This window comes from Thunnus albacares, chromosome 23 (assembly GCF_914725855.1).
Source record: "Thunnus albacares chromosome 23, fThuAlb1.1, whole genome shotgun sequence".
Classification (NCBI taxonomy): domain Eukaryota; kingdom Metazoa; phylum Chordata; class Actinopteri; order Scombriformes; family Scombridae; genus Thunnus; species Thunnus albacares.
Window position 1 is genome coordinate 10,222,196 of NC_058128.1, and position 12,327 is coordinate 10,234,522.

A 12,327-nucleotide genomic window follows, 5' to 3' on the forward strand; every position below is an offset into this window, starting at 1 on the left:
GTGGATTTTCCAGTGAAGCCTCTGCAGCCGACTGCAGCCAGTAGATGGATGCCTTCCACCCTGCTTCTGTGCATGCCACAGACATCTTGCTGTACTTCTCCTTCTTCTGCTCAAAGGCTGCCTCCATAGCTTCCTCCCATGGAACAGTGAGTTCAGCCATGATCACCGTCCTGGCAGAGGTGGACCACAGGATAATGTCTGGCTTTATGGAAGTTGTAGTGACCTCACGTGGAAACTTTAGCTGATGGTCTAGGTCGACTCATGTTCCACTCACATCCAGGTGTCAGGACAGACCACTCTTTCTGGTTGATGATCTGTGCTCCAGGTCCTCGCCTGATGAAGTGTATCTGCAGTTGCAATGTTGACGGGCCAGTATTATTCACTTCAAGTCTGCATGCCTCCAAAACCTCTGTCAGTTGGCACCATCATTACCGGCCCTGGATCAAAGCTGATTTGCAGCCTATTAGAATGTGCTGCAAGCTGGGTTTCTGGGTGTCACAGAGATGGCAGTTCACTTCCAAGCCATACCAGAGATGTACATTTCTGGGACAAGCTCAGTCTCGCTTGTGGGATCTTTCACATGTCAATCCACGGTATTCCCCTGTTGGGGACTGCTTCCCAGTTTGCCCATCTTGTACATCTCATCCTCCATTCTGATCACATCCAAGAACACCAACTCTTTCCTCTTTCTTTGTGGCTTTGGACCACATCTTGGGAGCTCGTCCTCACCCAAGCCCAGGTTTCTGTACAAAAGGGTCAGTTGAATCTCTCAGGTCAAACATGGGCCTCACCTTCTTCTGTCTGTAGCCCAGGTTGAGCAATTTTAGTGGTAGTTGGAGTGTGTTTTTTTCCCAAATAGGGCTGCATTGGAGAGGCATCGAGGAAGACATAGCCATCAGCCAGGCCCTCAGAGAACTGTGTCATGATAGAGGAAGCCATGTGTTTGTCTGAGAGATCAGCAGTGTAAGCCTCTCAAGAAACAGACATCAGAACAATAGAGCTCAATGAACAACTTTAAATCAAATCAATACATGTACATCAACATTGACTAAATCAAGCAGTCCTGTGCTTTAGCAATGTGCCATTCTATGCTATGCCCAGTATGTTACTAAGTCCATGGAGGGAGAGAGATGCTTTGGCTCGCTTCTGTCTTGATTTGGCGAAGAGTTGTGGTTCTGATGCTGGATGGTGCAGTCTTTGTCATGCTGTCTTTGCTGGGCTGATCATGCAGTCTTTGGAGGGAAACCAGTCACTTGTTTGTCCTGCTTATGAGACAGTTATGAGACCAATTAATTGACCAAACTGAGAATTAAATTCAAGCTTTAATGTTTCCTCTGGACATTTAAAAAAAGAGGTGGTGCCCAAACGAGGTAATATATTGTTAGAGTAAATTAATTCCAACATGGGTGTGGCTATCTACTTGCCCAGAGTCACATTTGATTGGATTAATTTTTGTAAACACCCCTGAGTGCAGGATGAGTCATCAAACATTTGAAACTGTTTTATGGGAAGAGAAAAGACAGGGATTTTGATGTAAAAATACTTTGATACTGATTTTTTGACATATATTTGGCATATAAGAAGAGATAAATTAACAATTAACACAGGCACACAGGATTTAAACTGGGAAAATGTCTTCATATCATGGGGCCTTTAAAGAACGCATAAACACGCTGTTGTCAGCCTGCAATTACCAGGTACATGATTGTGAATAGCATTGAAATAGAAGAATGTAGAATCAGAGTCTAAATGTGTCTGTGATAACAGATCAGTACTTGGAGATGGTAACAGTTTTCTAATAGTAAAGTACAGCACAGCAGCCCTGGCAACACTGTTTGATGTCTGGCCAGTTTCAGCCCACAGAGAGCAGTGTAGCAATGATTTTCTGACCTTACAAATAATTGCAGGACTTATAGGGATAGTTTGGTTTTTAGAGAAGTTACTTGTTTTTCCAACTCATCACAGTGTGACAAACTCATGGTGTAGTTTAAATTGGTGGGATGTACTTAAAAATTGGTGTTTTCTTGCATGTGTCTTTCTTTACTGAACTGTAATATGAAAAAAAATATAGTCATTAATGCTTTGAAATACAGTAGTTCATGTTAATACCATTATGTTTTATATGTATGTTGAGATAGAAATGGGTCCTACTTAATGCATAGACGAGCTTAATTGCCTTAATTGACCTCATTAGCATAAGTGGTTATGTTTAATGGTGATTATGGTGGCACATTAGGAATTAAGTGCCCCTGTTTCATTTTTGAGAGTCATACTTTTAAGATTGTGCTTTGCAGAAAGCTTTTTATTATTCAGAGTGGCTCAGATTATTCTCAATGACATCTGAAACCGGAATAGATAGCAGTCGTGACTACTGCATTTCAGCCAAAAAGAAAGAATAATTATGTTTTCAGTAGATACGGACTGGAAAATAATAGGTGTCTCTTTCTCACAAATAGCATTTATCTTTTGGTTGCTTTTCTGTGTGTGTTTGGGCACCAGTGTCATGTGCACAAACGTGGGTGGATGAGATAGTGTGTGGTTTTTTGGGATTTTTTTGCCTGTTTTCAAATTTGTGAGATTTTTTCTTTTTTTTCTGAGACTAACTGTAACTGAAGTTTAATAAATTGACCTTCTCCTTCAGAATTATTTCCTGTGTAGGCTCAAGCTTCAGTCTCTGCATCACACATACCCTGTATGTTGGGTACATGCACATGGATGAGTGTGTGCAGGTGTGTGTGTAAAAGAAAAACAGTGTGTTGGTGTGTGTGTGCTGACACGAGGACTCCTTGTCCCCTCAGCGGAATGTCGCTCTTGCTTAGACCCCATATGAGCTCAATCCAAAGTGAGCAGAGCTGGCCCATTCTGCAGCCTCAGTTCCTCTGGTAAATGGCTGGCTGAGTGGCGGTAATTGCCTCCCACCCTGCCACTTCATGCTTGAAGCAGCCGCAGAGAATGTAGCACTGAGATTCAAACCATAGCCCCCATCGGATTACGCTAAGCAAGGTGGGGTGTCCCGGTGCCCACCCTTTACCTCGTTGAGACTCTGCACCCTAATATGTTCAGAAATAAGGCCGCAGACATCAGGCAAGGTCATTTTCCAATGAAACACAGAGTTAGGAGAGAGATGTTTACTTATTTAAACAGAAAGGTCATTAGCAGGAGATATAAAGAAGCTCTGACAAATGAAGTCAAGCCCAGTTAATGTTCCATTCTTGGAAAGAGGAGGAGGTTGCTGAAAGAAGATGAAAAAATAAATGGAAATTTGCCCTCACTGTATATCTCAATTCCCTCAGTAAGAGTGGGGCTTCTGAACCAGAGCAGGCATCTTGAGAATGGACAAAATAAACAGAAGTGTATAGCATATATAAACAGTATTTTTCTTTCATATGCCACAAACTGCCAGCATATCCCAAACAGCCCTCAGGCAACAACTCATTTGATTTCTAACCAATATTGTTTTCTCAATATATAATGGTGTGATGCTTTTTTCTTGCAATTCCAGCTCAGACATCTGTTTGTATGGATGAACAGATGGGGGGGAAATACTCAGGAGGGTCTTGGCTATTGAGAAAAATGCTTGCGTGACTTCCCATCCCCCAAACACTTTTGCTTTCTCAGTACATCTTGCCCTGGAGGACAGAAGTGCATAACTGGCACATACGTCTATACCACCTACAGTGACACACACACACTCTCATATAAGCATATGCATACACATACAGTACATGGTTATACGCATGGACACACATACATAGACTGCAGGCCGAATTCACATGCTAGCTGGTGGCACACGGTCACATGTGTGGGTCAAAGATGTGTGAAAGCACACGTGCATGTGTCAGTGTAATTTCTTAATTCATGCAAAAGAGTCGGAAACTGTGTGTTTTGCATTACTGAAGGGAAAGACAAGAAGGTGTGTGCAAGCTTAAAAACATCCTCAGAGCACTAAAACGAGGCATGCGTGATCCTGTGAATGTGCATATCTGCAGTATATAGAAGTGGCTGCTAACCACATGCACATGTCTTAGTGTATAAGAGAGCTGAGTAGAGATGGTCTGTGTGTGTGTGTGTGTGTGTGTGTGTGTGTGTGTGTGTGTGTGTGTGTGTGTGTGTGTGTGTGTGTGTGTGTGTAATCTCGGGGGACTCCCCCCCCCACCACCAGCTCATCAAAGTAGCATATTAAAATGAGATGACTCAGACTGATGATGACGCTGTGAGACCTGCTGTGCCAGCAGTGTAGCAAAGGATAACATGTTTGTCTCATTCTTGTCTCCCTCTACCCTGCTCTCACTTTTGGTCAAATGAGGAGAAGCCATTTGTCCTTGCTGGATTCACACACTAATACACACACATGCATACACACATAACAGGATATAACCATATATGACATGGACCTGGCCTTTTCCTGTTTTGAGAATCAGGTACTGTATGGTTATTAAAGCTGATATAAGGTCAGCAATATGTGAAAGGAGGTTGAAATGTGCCTTTTTTTATGGTTTACTGTGGAAATAGGGCATACTTTTTTTGGAGGGGGGTTTGCCTTTATTGGATAATGGGCAATGAAGTTGCAGAGAGAAAACAAGGGGACAACATGCAAAAAAGGTCCCTGGCTGGAATCAAACCAGGGACATTGCAGTTTGTGGTATGTGCAATAACCATTTGGCTACCAGGGTTTGGCTTCCATGTTTGGGGGGTTCAATTAAGAATACAAAAGACCTACCTCCATTCAAAGATGTAATTTTGTTGTGTAAGGGGCTATAACCAGTTTGTACAAACCATTTTTTACTATTTCTAATGCCTTATACCATACATTTATTGTTTCCAGAATTGTAACTCTTATGCCATCAATGATTAACAACCTGAGCATTAAAGAACCACATCCAGTATAATATACTGTTTCAATTCTAATGGGGTTGACATTAGGCCAAACTCTGACATTGTGGGAAACACTCCTGTTTGCTGTCTTACCTAGATTAGATAAGGGGATTAATACCAGTTACATCTCTGTGCCTTTAGTAGAGAAATTGTTTTGCCTAGTTTGGTACAAAGACTAGAAACAGTGGAGAATCGCTACCCTTTACTGAGTGAAGCGTCCAACAATTCCAAAATCATCTTATTTAGCTAGCAAGATGGTAAGCAATACATCCAAGAGTCAGCACAGTTTTGTTCAGAGTTTGGAAAGTGTGACAGCTATTTCACTGTGAGAGCAAAAACCCTAACCAACTAATACTTAAGATAACTGCTTGTTGCAGGACAACATCTCATTTTCTAAAATTCTACATGCATTAAATACACAAGATACATTATGTAAAGCTTTGGAGTTTCAGAAGGCACCTTTGAACTAGGCTTGTAGTTTTGTGTTAAGCTATGCTAAGTATGTCTCGGACCATTTTGTACTAAATGCACAGTATAAAATCGGTATATTCTCATCTAACTCCTGGGAATAAAGCAAACCAGTATGTTTCCAAAAATGTTGTATTTTCTTTTAACACTGGCTCTCATCACATATTAGAATCTGTGTTAAAACACAGAAAGTTACATAACAGCAGCTGCATGACAGATGTTGTGGCCCACTTGTCAATTTACTTGAGTGTGACAGTCGTGATTGGTATGGATTTAGAGTGATTATTCAATATTTAATCAGATTTGCATATGTGATCACAGACAGGTGTGAAAGACAAATGGTCTGCCAACAGTGACCCTGAAGGTGGCTCATATGAGAGCAAAAGCTGAATTCTGGCAGAATGAATAGTTAGTGGGTCATGGATGCATGAAGGGTTTCTCCCAGGACTAGAATCACCTTAATAACATTGTGCAAATGGATACAACACTGTTTGACAGATGCTTGTTACGTTTTTGATGACTCTGGGAAACCTCCAGCCATCACCAACCTGTCATACTATAATGTGTGCTAAGTGTTAAGTGTGCATGCCTGGTAGCATCGTTGTTGGTAGCATGCTAGTCTTGCTCACAAAGAAGCCTTTTTGATAAACAGTGAAACCCATGAACTTATATAAGGTGAAATGATGCTTTTCTTGCAGTTGAAAAATAAATGTTTCTTGTTACTGTGTGTGAAAGATGATTGTAGAGTCTAACTTTTATTCTGAAAAATTACATTGTCCTAGTTACTATGCTTGGTCAGTTTTCAGTTAGAATTAATTTATATTTACATTTTAGCATTGAAACCTTGTTTGAGAGCTTCAAAAATCAACTCTGATAACTTTAGTTTTTTCTCCTTTTTCTGCATGATTTCTGATGTTTGCCACCAGCGTCCAGAGTCTCTAGCAAAGCTGTCACTGAAATAAATCGTTAATGACCTTTGGTGCCTAAGAGGGCTCCTACCCATGGCCGGGGACCTAGGGTGATGGGCACTGAGTACCAAAGTGAGTACAGCCGTTCCACACTGATAGTGCTGAATATATATGCCCTTGACATGACAAAGAGAGGTGGAGGGCTAAAAGTGGTCACATTGCATTAGCATCGAGCAGACTTGACTGGCTGACAGGGCAGTGTGACTGGAGCCCAGTGGTGGTAAAGGCAGTGCGGAGGAGGTGAGGGGCAGAGGGTCTATCATCCTTTGGGGCATTACACGGGACAGTTGGATGGGGTCAGTCAGCAAAACCAAGCAGCCACCCATCAATAATTAAATCAGTCACAGTCAATATATTTTAGCATGAGCGCCTGAGCCCTTTGATCACAACAGAAGACCCCACAACTGGCATCAAAGAAGAGAAATTAAGCTGCTTGTTTGACAGAGACCGAGCTAGCTGCTAGATGCAGTGATCTGTCCACCCGCTTAAAGAAATTTGTATGCATGTGTACACAAACAAGAATCCCTTCTGCAGCTATCTGCTGCCTATTTCAAAGTAAAGAGTGTGCACAGCGAGCAGTCCATTGCTCTTTATGGAGGGGATGGCTTTTCACCAGAGCTGTAGCCCCTCTGTCAAATTTGATTAAGGGCTGCTTACTCATTATTGACAGGAGCCGCTTGCAGTAATGACCTATAGTGAGAGAGTCATTTACTTTGATGGTAAGAACACAAGCTACACTGGACATTTCCCACAGCACATCTCTTTAGGGGGAAAAGAGCTCTTTGATGGCCATTAGATTTTTGTGAATTATTCCACATCGCAGTGCTCGTTCTGTGTCTGGCCAACTTTGATCTAAAAAGTGTCTGTCTGATGTGTTTTTTTTCCCACTCCCCTTCTTTGGCCCACCCTAAAGTCAGTTGACAGGGAGGTTAGACTTCATAAAGGCCCCTGGGAGTGAGTGTCGACATTTCATTTGTTTGAGTTGGAAAGATGACAGAAGTCACATTTAATTACAGGGTTCTTGTGTCGTCTGAAGAGATAAGGGGGTATGTTGTGAATGCCTGATGCATACAGAATGAGCATGGACTGTGCTCTTCCATATTTGCAATTCCAAGGGAAAATATATATGACCATTAGGCTGTACTGTACAGCACAATGCAAGTGTGCATTTATGCCTCATAGTTATTTATATTTCCCACACTGTCTGCAGTTATGTGCGTGCATCCATGCAATGTGTTTCATCACGTGTATGTTTACATTATCTATTTGCACACCTGCTTCAGTATGTTTTGTGCATTTCTGATTGTGGACCATTCCAGAGCCCCAGAGCTGTGCAGCCACCCTGTACAAACAGCAGGGTGCCCAATCAGAAGCTAAAGAGGAAGCCTGATATTGTGTGCAGCTCTGTGTGATTAACACACTGCCAGAGGAGGCAGCTATCTGCCTCTGATTAGCGATTACAAATTGAGAGTGCACTTTTAAAACATAGCAGTCCACTTTTCAATTAGGAGCCAACTTAGACAAGTGGCGAGTCTTTTCCCCTTATGGTTAAACTCCTATTCACATCAGATCTACAGAGAAAATAGTGCAATGTGAGATCTCAATTGGTCTTGGCAGTTGAGCTGAAGTAGAAGTTGCTAATCAAGGTCCAGCATCCAGAGCTGACTGTGTGCTTTACTACCAGTGACAGAGACTGATCTGTTGTATAGCCTTGGCACTGTACGTCTCTGCAGCTGTAGATTTAAATGTGAGATTTGAGATGTCCTCCCTGTAAGCCCTTGGCCTGCCCAACCTATCATGATGACTTCAACTCTGAGACTTGAGTCATGTGCCATCTCTCCTCATCTCAGAGCATATGTTACCACTGACCTTTATAGGGCACCCCTGATGGTAACATTTCTCATGACAGCATGGTAACATTTTGCATGATTTATTTGCTTACCAATAATGTTGATCTCCTTTGCCCCTAAGGTGTATTGATAAAATCTAGCAAGTATCTCACATCCTTTCTCACAGGATTTTTAAATTGAGGATGGCGCTATTTATGTCCCAGCCAGTGTAGCATGGAAAAACACCATTGCAAGTGACATATGGCAATTAATAGATGCTTTCAAGATTATGCAATCATCTGCTCTACTGACTGCTGCTGGGTGTGGCCTGTGTGGTTGCTGTAATAACTGACCCACTTACATATATTATTGTGAGAGTTTCAGGTGCTTATCCCATATCCAGTTGTTTCTAGCTTTGAAATTACCAGCAAATGAGAATTTAGACATTTGAAGTCTACAAAAACCATACGCATTGTTACTTATCGCTTAGTGCAAACATGGCTCCTGGCAGTATTATGTCAAACAATTTTCCTGTATGTAATCTTAGGTGTAAACAGAATCTGCAGCAATACAAAAAACAGTTGATTGCAGCTAAAGAAAGTACAACCTCGGCCTGTTTTCGCCCCCAGCCTGTGTAGCTGTATCCGGCTCTGTGTGCCCAGTTCAAAGCAATCTGGCAGGTGGAGTTAGAAAAGAGCACAATGTTGTCAAACAGAAATCAGATTTGCTCCACTCTCCATTAGCCTTAGCCCCTTCACTCGCCCCCCTGGAGATCACATTAAATGACATCTGCTATCATCAGGATAACCTGTGTCAGCTCCGTGACAAGACTGCAGATGCTGGGCCGCAGATTGTGAGGGGATGGAGGAAAGAGAATAGAGATAAAGGAGATACAGCTAGCTTAGGAGTCCTCACACTTACATTAGAGTTTGTTAGATCTGTCCCAGGATATAATTAACATATAAATCGATGCTGGTTCATAAACCAGGCATGGTACAGTTGAGAGCAGCTTTATACCACTGGGAGGGTAGAGAAGAGGGATGTATTCAAGGTGATTAGCTCCAGCTCCAGCTTATATCACCACTGTAATAACTACTACTGTAGGACATAGAAAATGTGATCGGAAATCATGCATGTTTCACGGGATCATCTATAGGAAATATGGTGGGTTTCCATTGCCAGGCTAAGGCCGTTAGGGGAGTCCATGGACGGACGGACGGACGGACAGACGGATGGATGGACAGACGGACTTCATTCATCCCAAATTGGGTGACATTAGACTGAGCGGTTGTCAAAGTTAGCAATGCGTGACCTGAATCTGGAGCATCAGCCACAACCAAATAGCTCTCCTTATCTTGTGACAATACCTTTTGGAGACCTCACACTCTCCTATCTGTCTCTCTCTCTCTCGCTTTTTCATTGCCATTGCCCCTCCCCTTTCCTCTTGGCATTGCAAACGTGCCACTTCTGTTGACTCGGTAATGAGAAGATGGGTCTCTTTGTCACACCGCATCTTTAGCTTCCACTTCATTTTAAGCATCTCCCTTTTGTTGCTTTTTTGAACATCTGTTTCCATCCTCTCAAAGAAGTGTTTGTTATCTTGCGTCACCTCTTTAACAGCAATTGCTATCTTAGCCAAGCAGGTTTTATCTCTGCAATGCTTTTTAAGAGCGTAAACCAGACTGTCTTTGAAACATGTGTGCATTGTGTTTCTGTTGAATCATCCAAGCTGCTAACCTCTTGAAGCCCTCTTTGAGCAATCCTTCTTGCAAACGGTCCCTAATTGTAGTTATTGTGCAGTATAGTATGCACGCTTTGTGGCTCTCCACTGGATGTAACACTACCTCCAGGCTTCTGTCCAAGATGCTCCCATTGAGTACTAATCATCTGGCAGAATGTGAATTCTGCTTTTCTGGAGGAAATCATTATAGAGCCTCACAAAAAAGCAGCCTCCAAATAGCCAGGGCCCAGACATTGTTGGACTGAGGCGTCTGCAAAGGCGCCTGATTAAAAAAGAAGCATGAGCATTAATTGGCCAGCTGATGTTAGGTTGTCAGCAGTAGCTGATGGCTCATTATGCTGCTGGAGCAGAATAGGAGGAGGATGAGAGATGAGCGCGCCCCCTCACACATTCCAGTTTGGCCATCCTTAAACCGAGCACACCCTGTAATTTCAGCATCAACACATCACTCAAAGGGTCTGGGGTATTAGATAAATAAAATCTGTCATTCCCATGGATACAAGCTCGGCGGGAGATGTGATGAGGAGATGGGTATGATTGTGCATGTGTGTATGTTTGTTTGTAAAGCAGGGATTCGTAGGGACAGTTTGCTTGGCTAATGGGGTTGGCGGCCAGCGTAGTGCTCTCTCAGGCGAACAGCTAATTAGCAGGAGCAGATGAGAACATGGTGAGTGTGTGTCCAGGATCCAAAGACACACTGCTCAACCAACCAGGAATACACTGTTTCCCCTTTGTCCAATCAGGGGCCCTAAACTGATATCTCCCTTCCTTGTTGAGTGTCCATCCAGCCAATCACTGACATCTTAACCTTTAACGGACTCTCCCACCTCTCCAGTGAAGCTTCCATTTACCATGGCGACGACATGTGTCAAATGGCTACTTAGCCTTGAGGGAATCTCACAAAAACAGAATCCATCAAGTTCAGGGTCATTTAATGTTCACATTCCCCGTTGCCGCTGCTACAGATGAACAATTGGAATGCGAGGAGGACTGTCCTTGAGATTGAATTGAGATTTTGTGCAATAAGAGAGGATGTACGCGCACAAAAGCAGAATCTCTATGGCAGTACACAGCCAAGATGCCCACCTTTCTTTTGCATCTGAGATAAACATAACCTTGTAGCTCCAGGCAGCAACATTGTTCCAGCTTTACAATGAGCTTGTGCCTTTAACCAAAATTGATTATGCTTAATAAAACAAAGGAATGAAACTAGTCTGTAAAGAATCCAACATCTTCCAGAATCAGGACCCTACAGTAAACCACAGGATTTCAAGTAGCTGTGACCACAAATTTCCAAATTACTGCTTGAGGAAACACAGTATTCTTAAATGAGACTTCTAATATTGGCGCAGCAGTGAAATGGTGGGTCATGTCTCAACATTGTTCAGACAGTGATTATACTGACACGAGAGCAAAAAGGTGGAATATATCTCATATTTCTTGGGTAACCATGGCAATGACTGCTGTTTCTATGAAAGACTGAACACTTTGTACAGACCAGTGCCTGCTGCAGGCACACATTAGCGTTTCTTGGTAAAGGGGATGTGGATGATACTGGTGCTGAATGATGCAATTACAATAACTGTCTTTACCGTAATTGTAAAGATCTTTGATGAAAGAGAAGGAAATGAAGGGTTCTTAAATATTTGCTGTATACATCTCCTCTTTGCACTTGGTGAAAATTACTGCTGGAAGTTGTATTGTTCTCTACTCCTTTAAATCACAGCAGTCCCGTGACAGCGGCGGCACTGACAGTTATGGTATGGGTTAGGATTGCACACAAGACCTCGGCTCATTTATCATTCATCTGTGGTGGCCCAAGCCAGCCAGAAAATATAGGGGAATGAGATTTCCTTGGCATGCTATCTCGCTGCATGCACAAGTCACAGTCAACCCTGCAGTGTTAGCAACACCATTTTTATCCCCTTGCAGATATGAACACAGTTCATCACTACACCTTTTATTATGGAACTCACATGGGCATTGAGCTGGCATTCCCCAGTTTTAGTGTATTTTTAGGCTAGCACACAGGAAACTTGCAGCATTATCTGAAAGAGGAATCTGGTCATTTTCTATCCATTTTAAAGATATGGAGGACTAGTGCCTCCTCTGATTCACCATGTTACTGGGGGGTTATACTGTTAAAAATAAGTTTGATGTGCTATCTGGCCTTGAAATAATGAAATATGTCCAATATCCTATTCATCTTCACCCATCCTCTGTATGCACTTGGCAATGTGCTCCTCTTGCCCAGGTTGAAATCCCATCATTACATTCTCTCCCATGTCTAGCTTTGCTCTTTTCTGTATCCCTCTCATCTCCCCTACCATCTCAGTAAAGAGAGCATAGTTGAGAAGGTTTGACTACCCACTGTCCTGTGAAAATAGCTTTGATTTTGAACCAAATCTGAAAAAAAAGAGAAAAGTCTTTGCCCGTTGCAGCTCCT

The 12,327-nt window shown here is 42.5% G+C and overlaps 1 long non-coding RNA gene across 5 annotated transcripts in view; it reads left to right on the top strand.

Annotated features, from left to right (window-relative positions):
- Positions 1-12,327, top strand: part of LOC122975289 — a 249,720-nt gene that overhangs the window by 184,593 nt on the left and 52,800 nt on the right. Inside the window, exon 4 of one of the 5 annotated variants that reach the window (XR_006400612.1) lies at positions 6,270-6,383. The exons of the other annotated variants lie outside the window; for them this stretch is intronic. This is a non-coding gene — a long non-coding RNA (uncharacterized LOC122975289). The remainder of the gene's footprint in view (positions 1-6,269; positions 6,384-12,327) is intronic. 5 annotated transcript variants of the gene reach the window in all.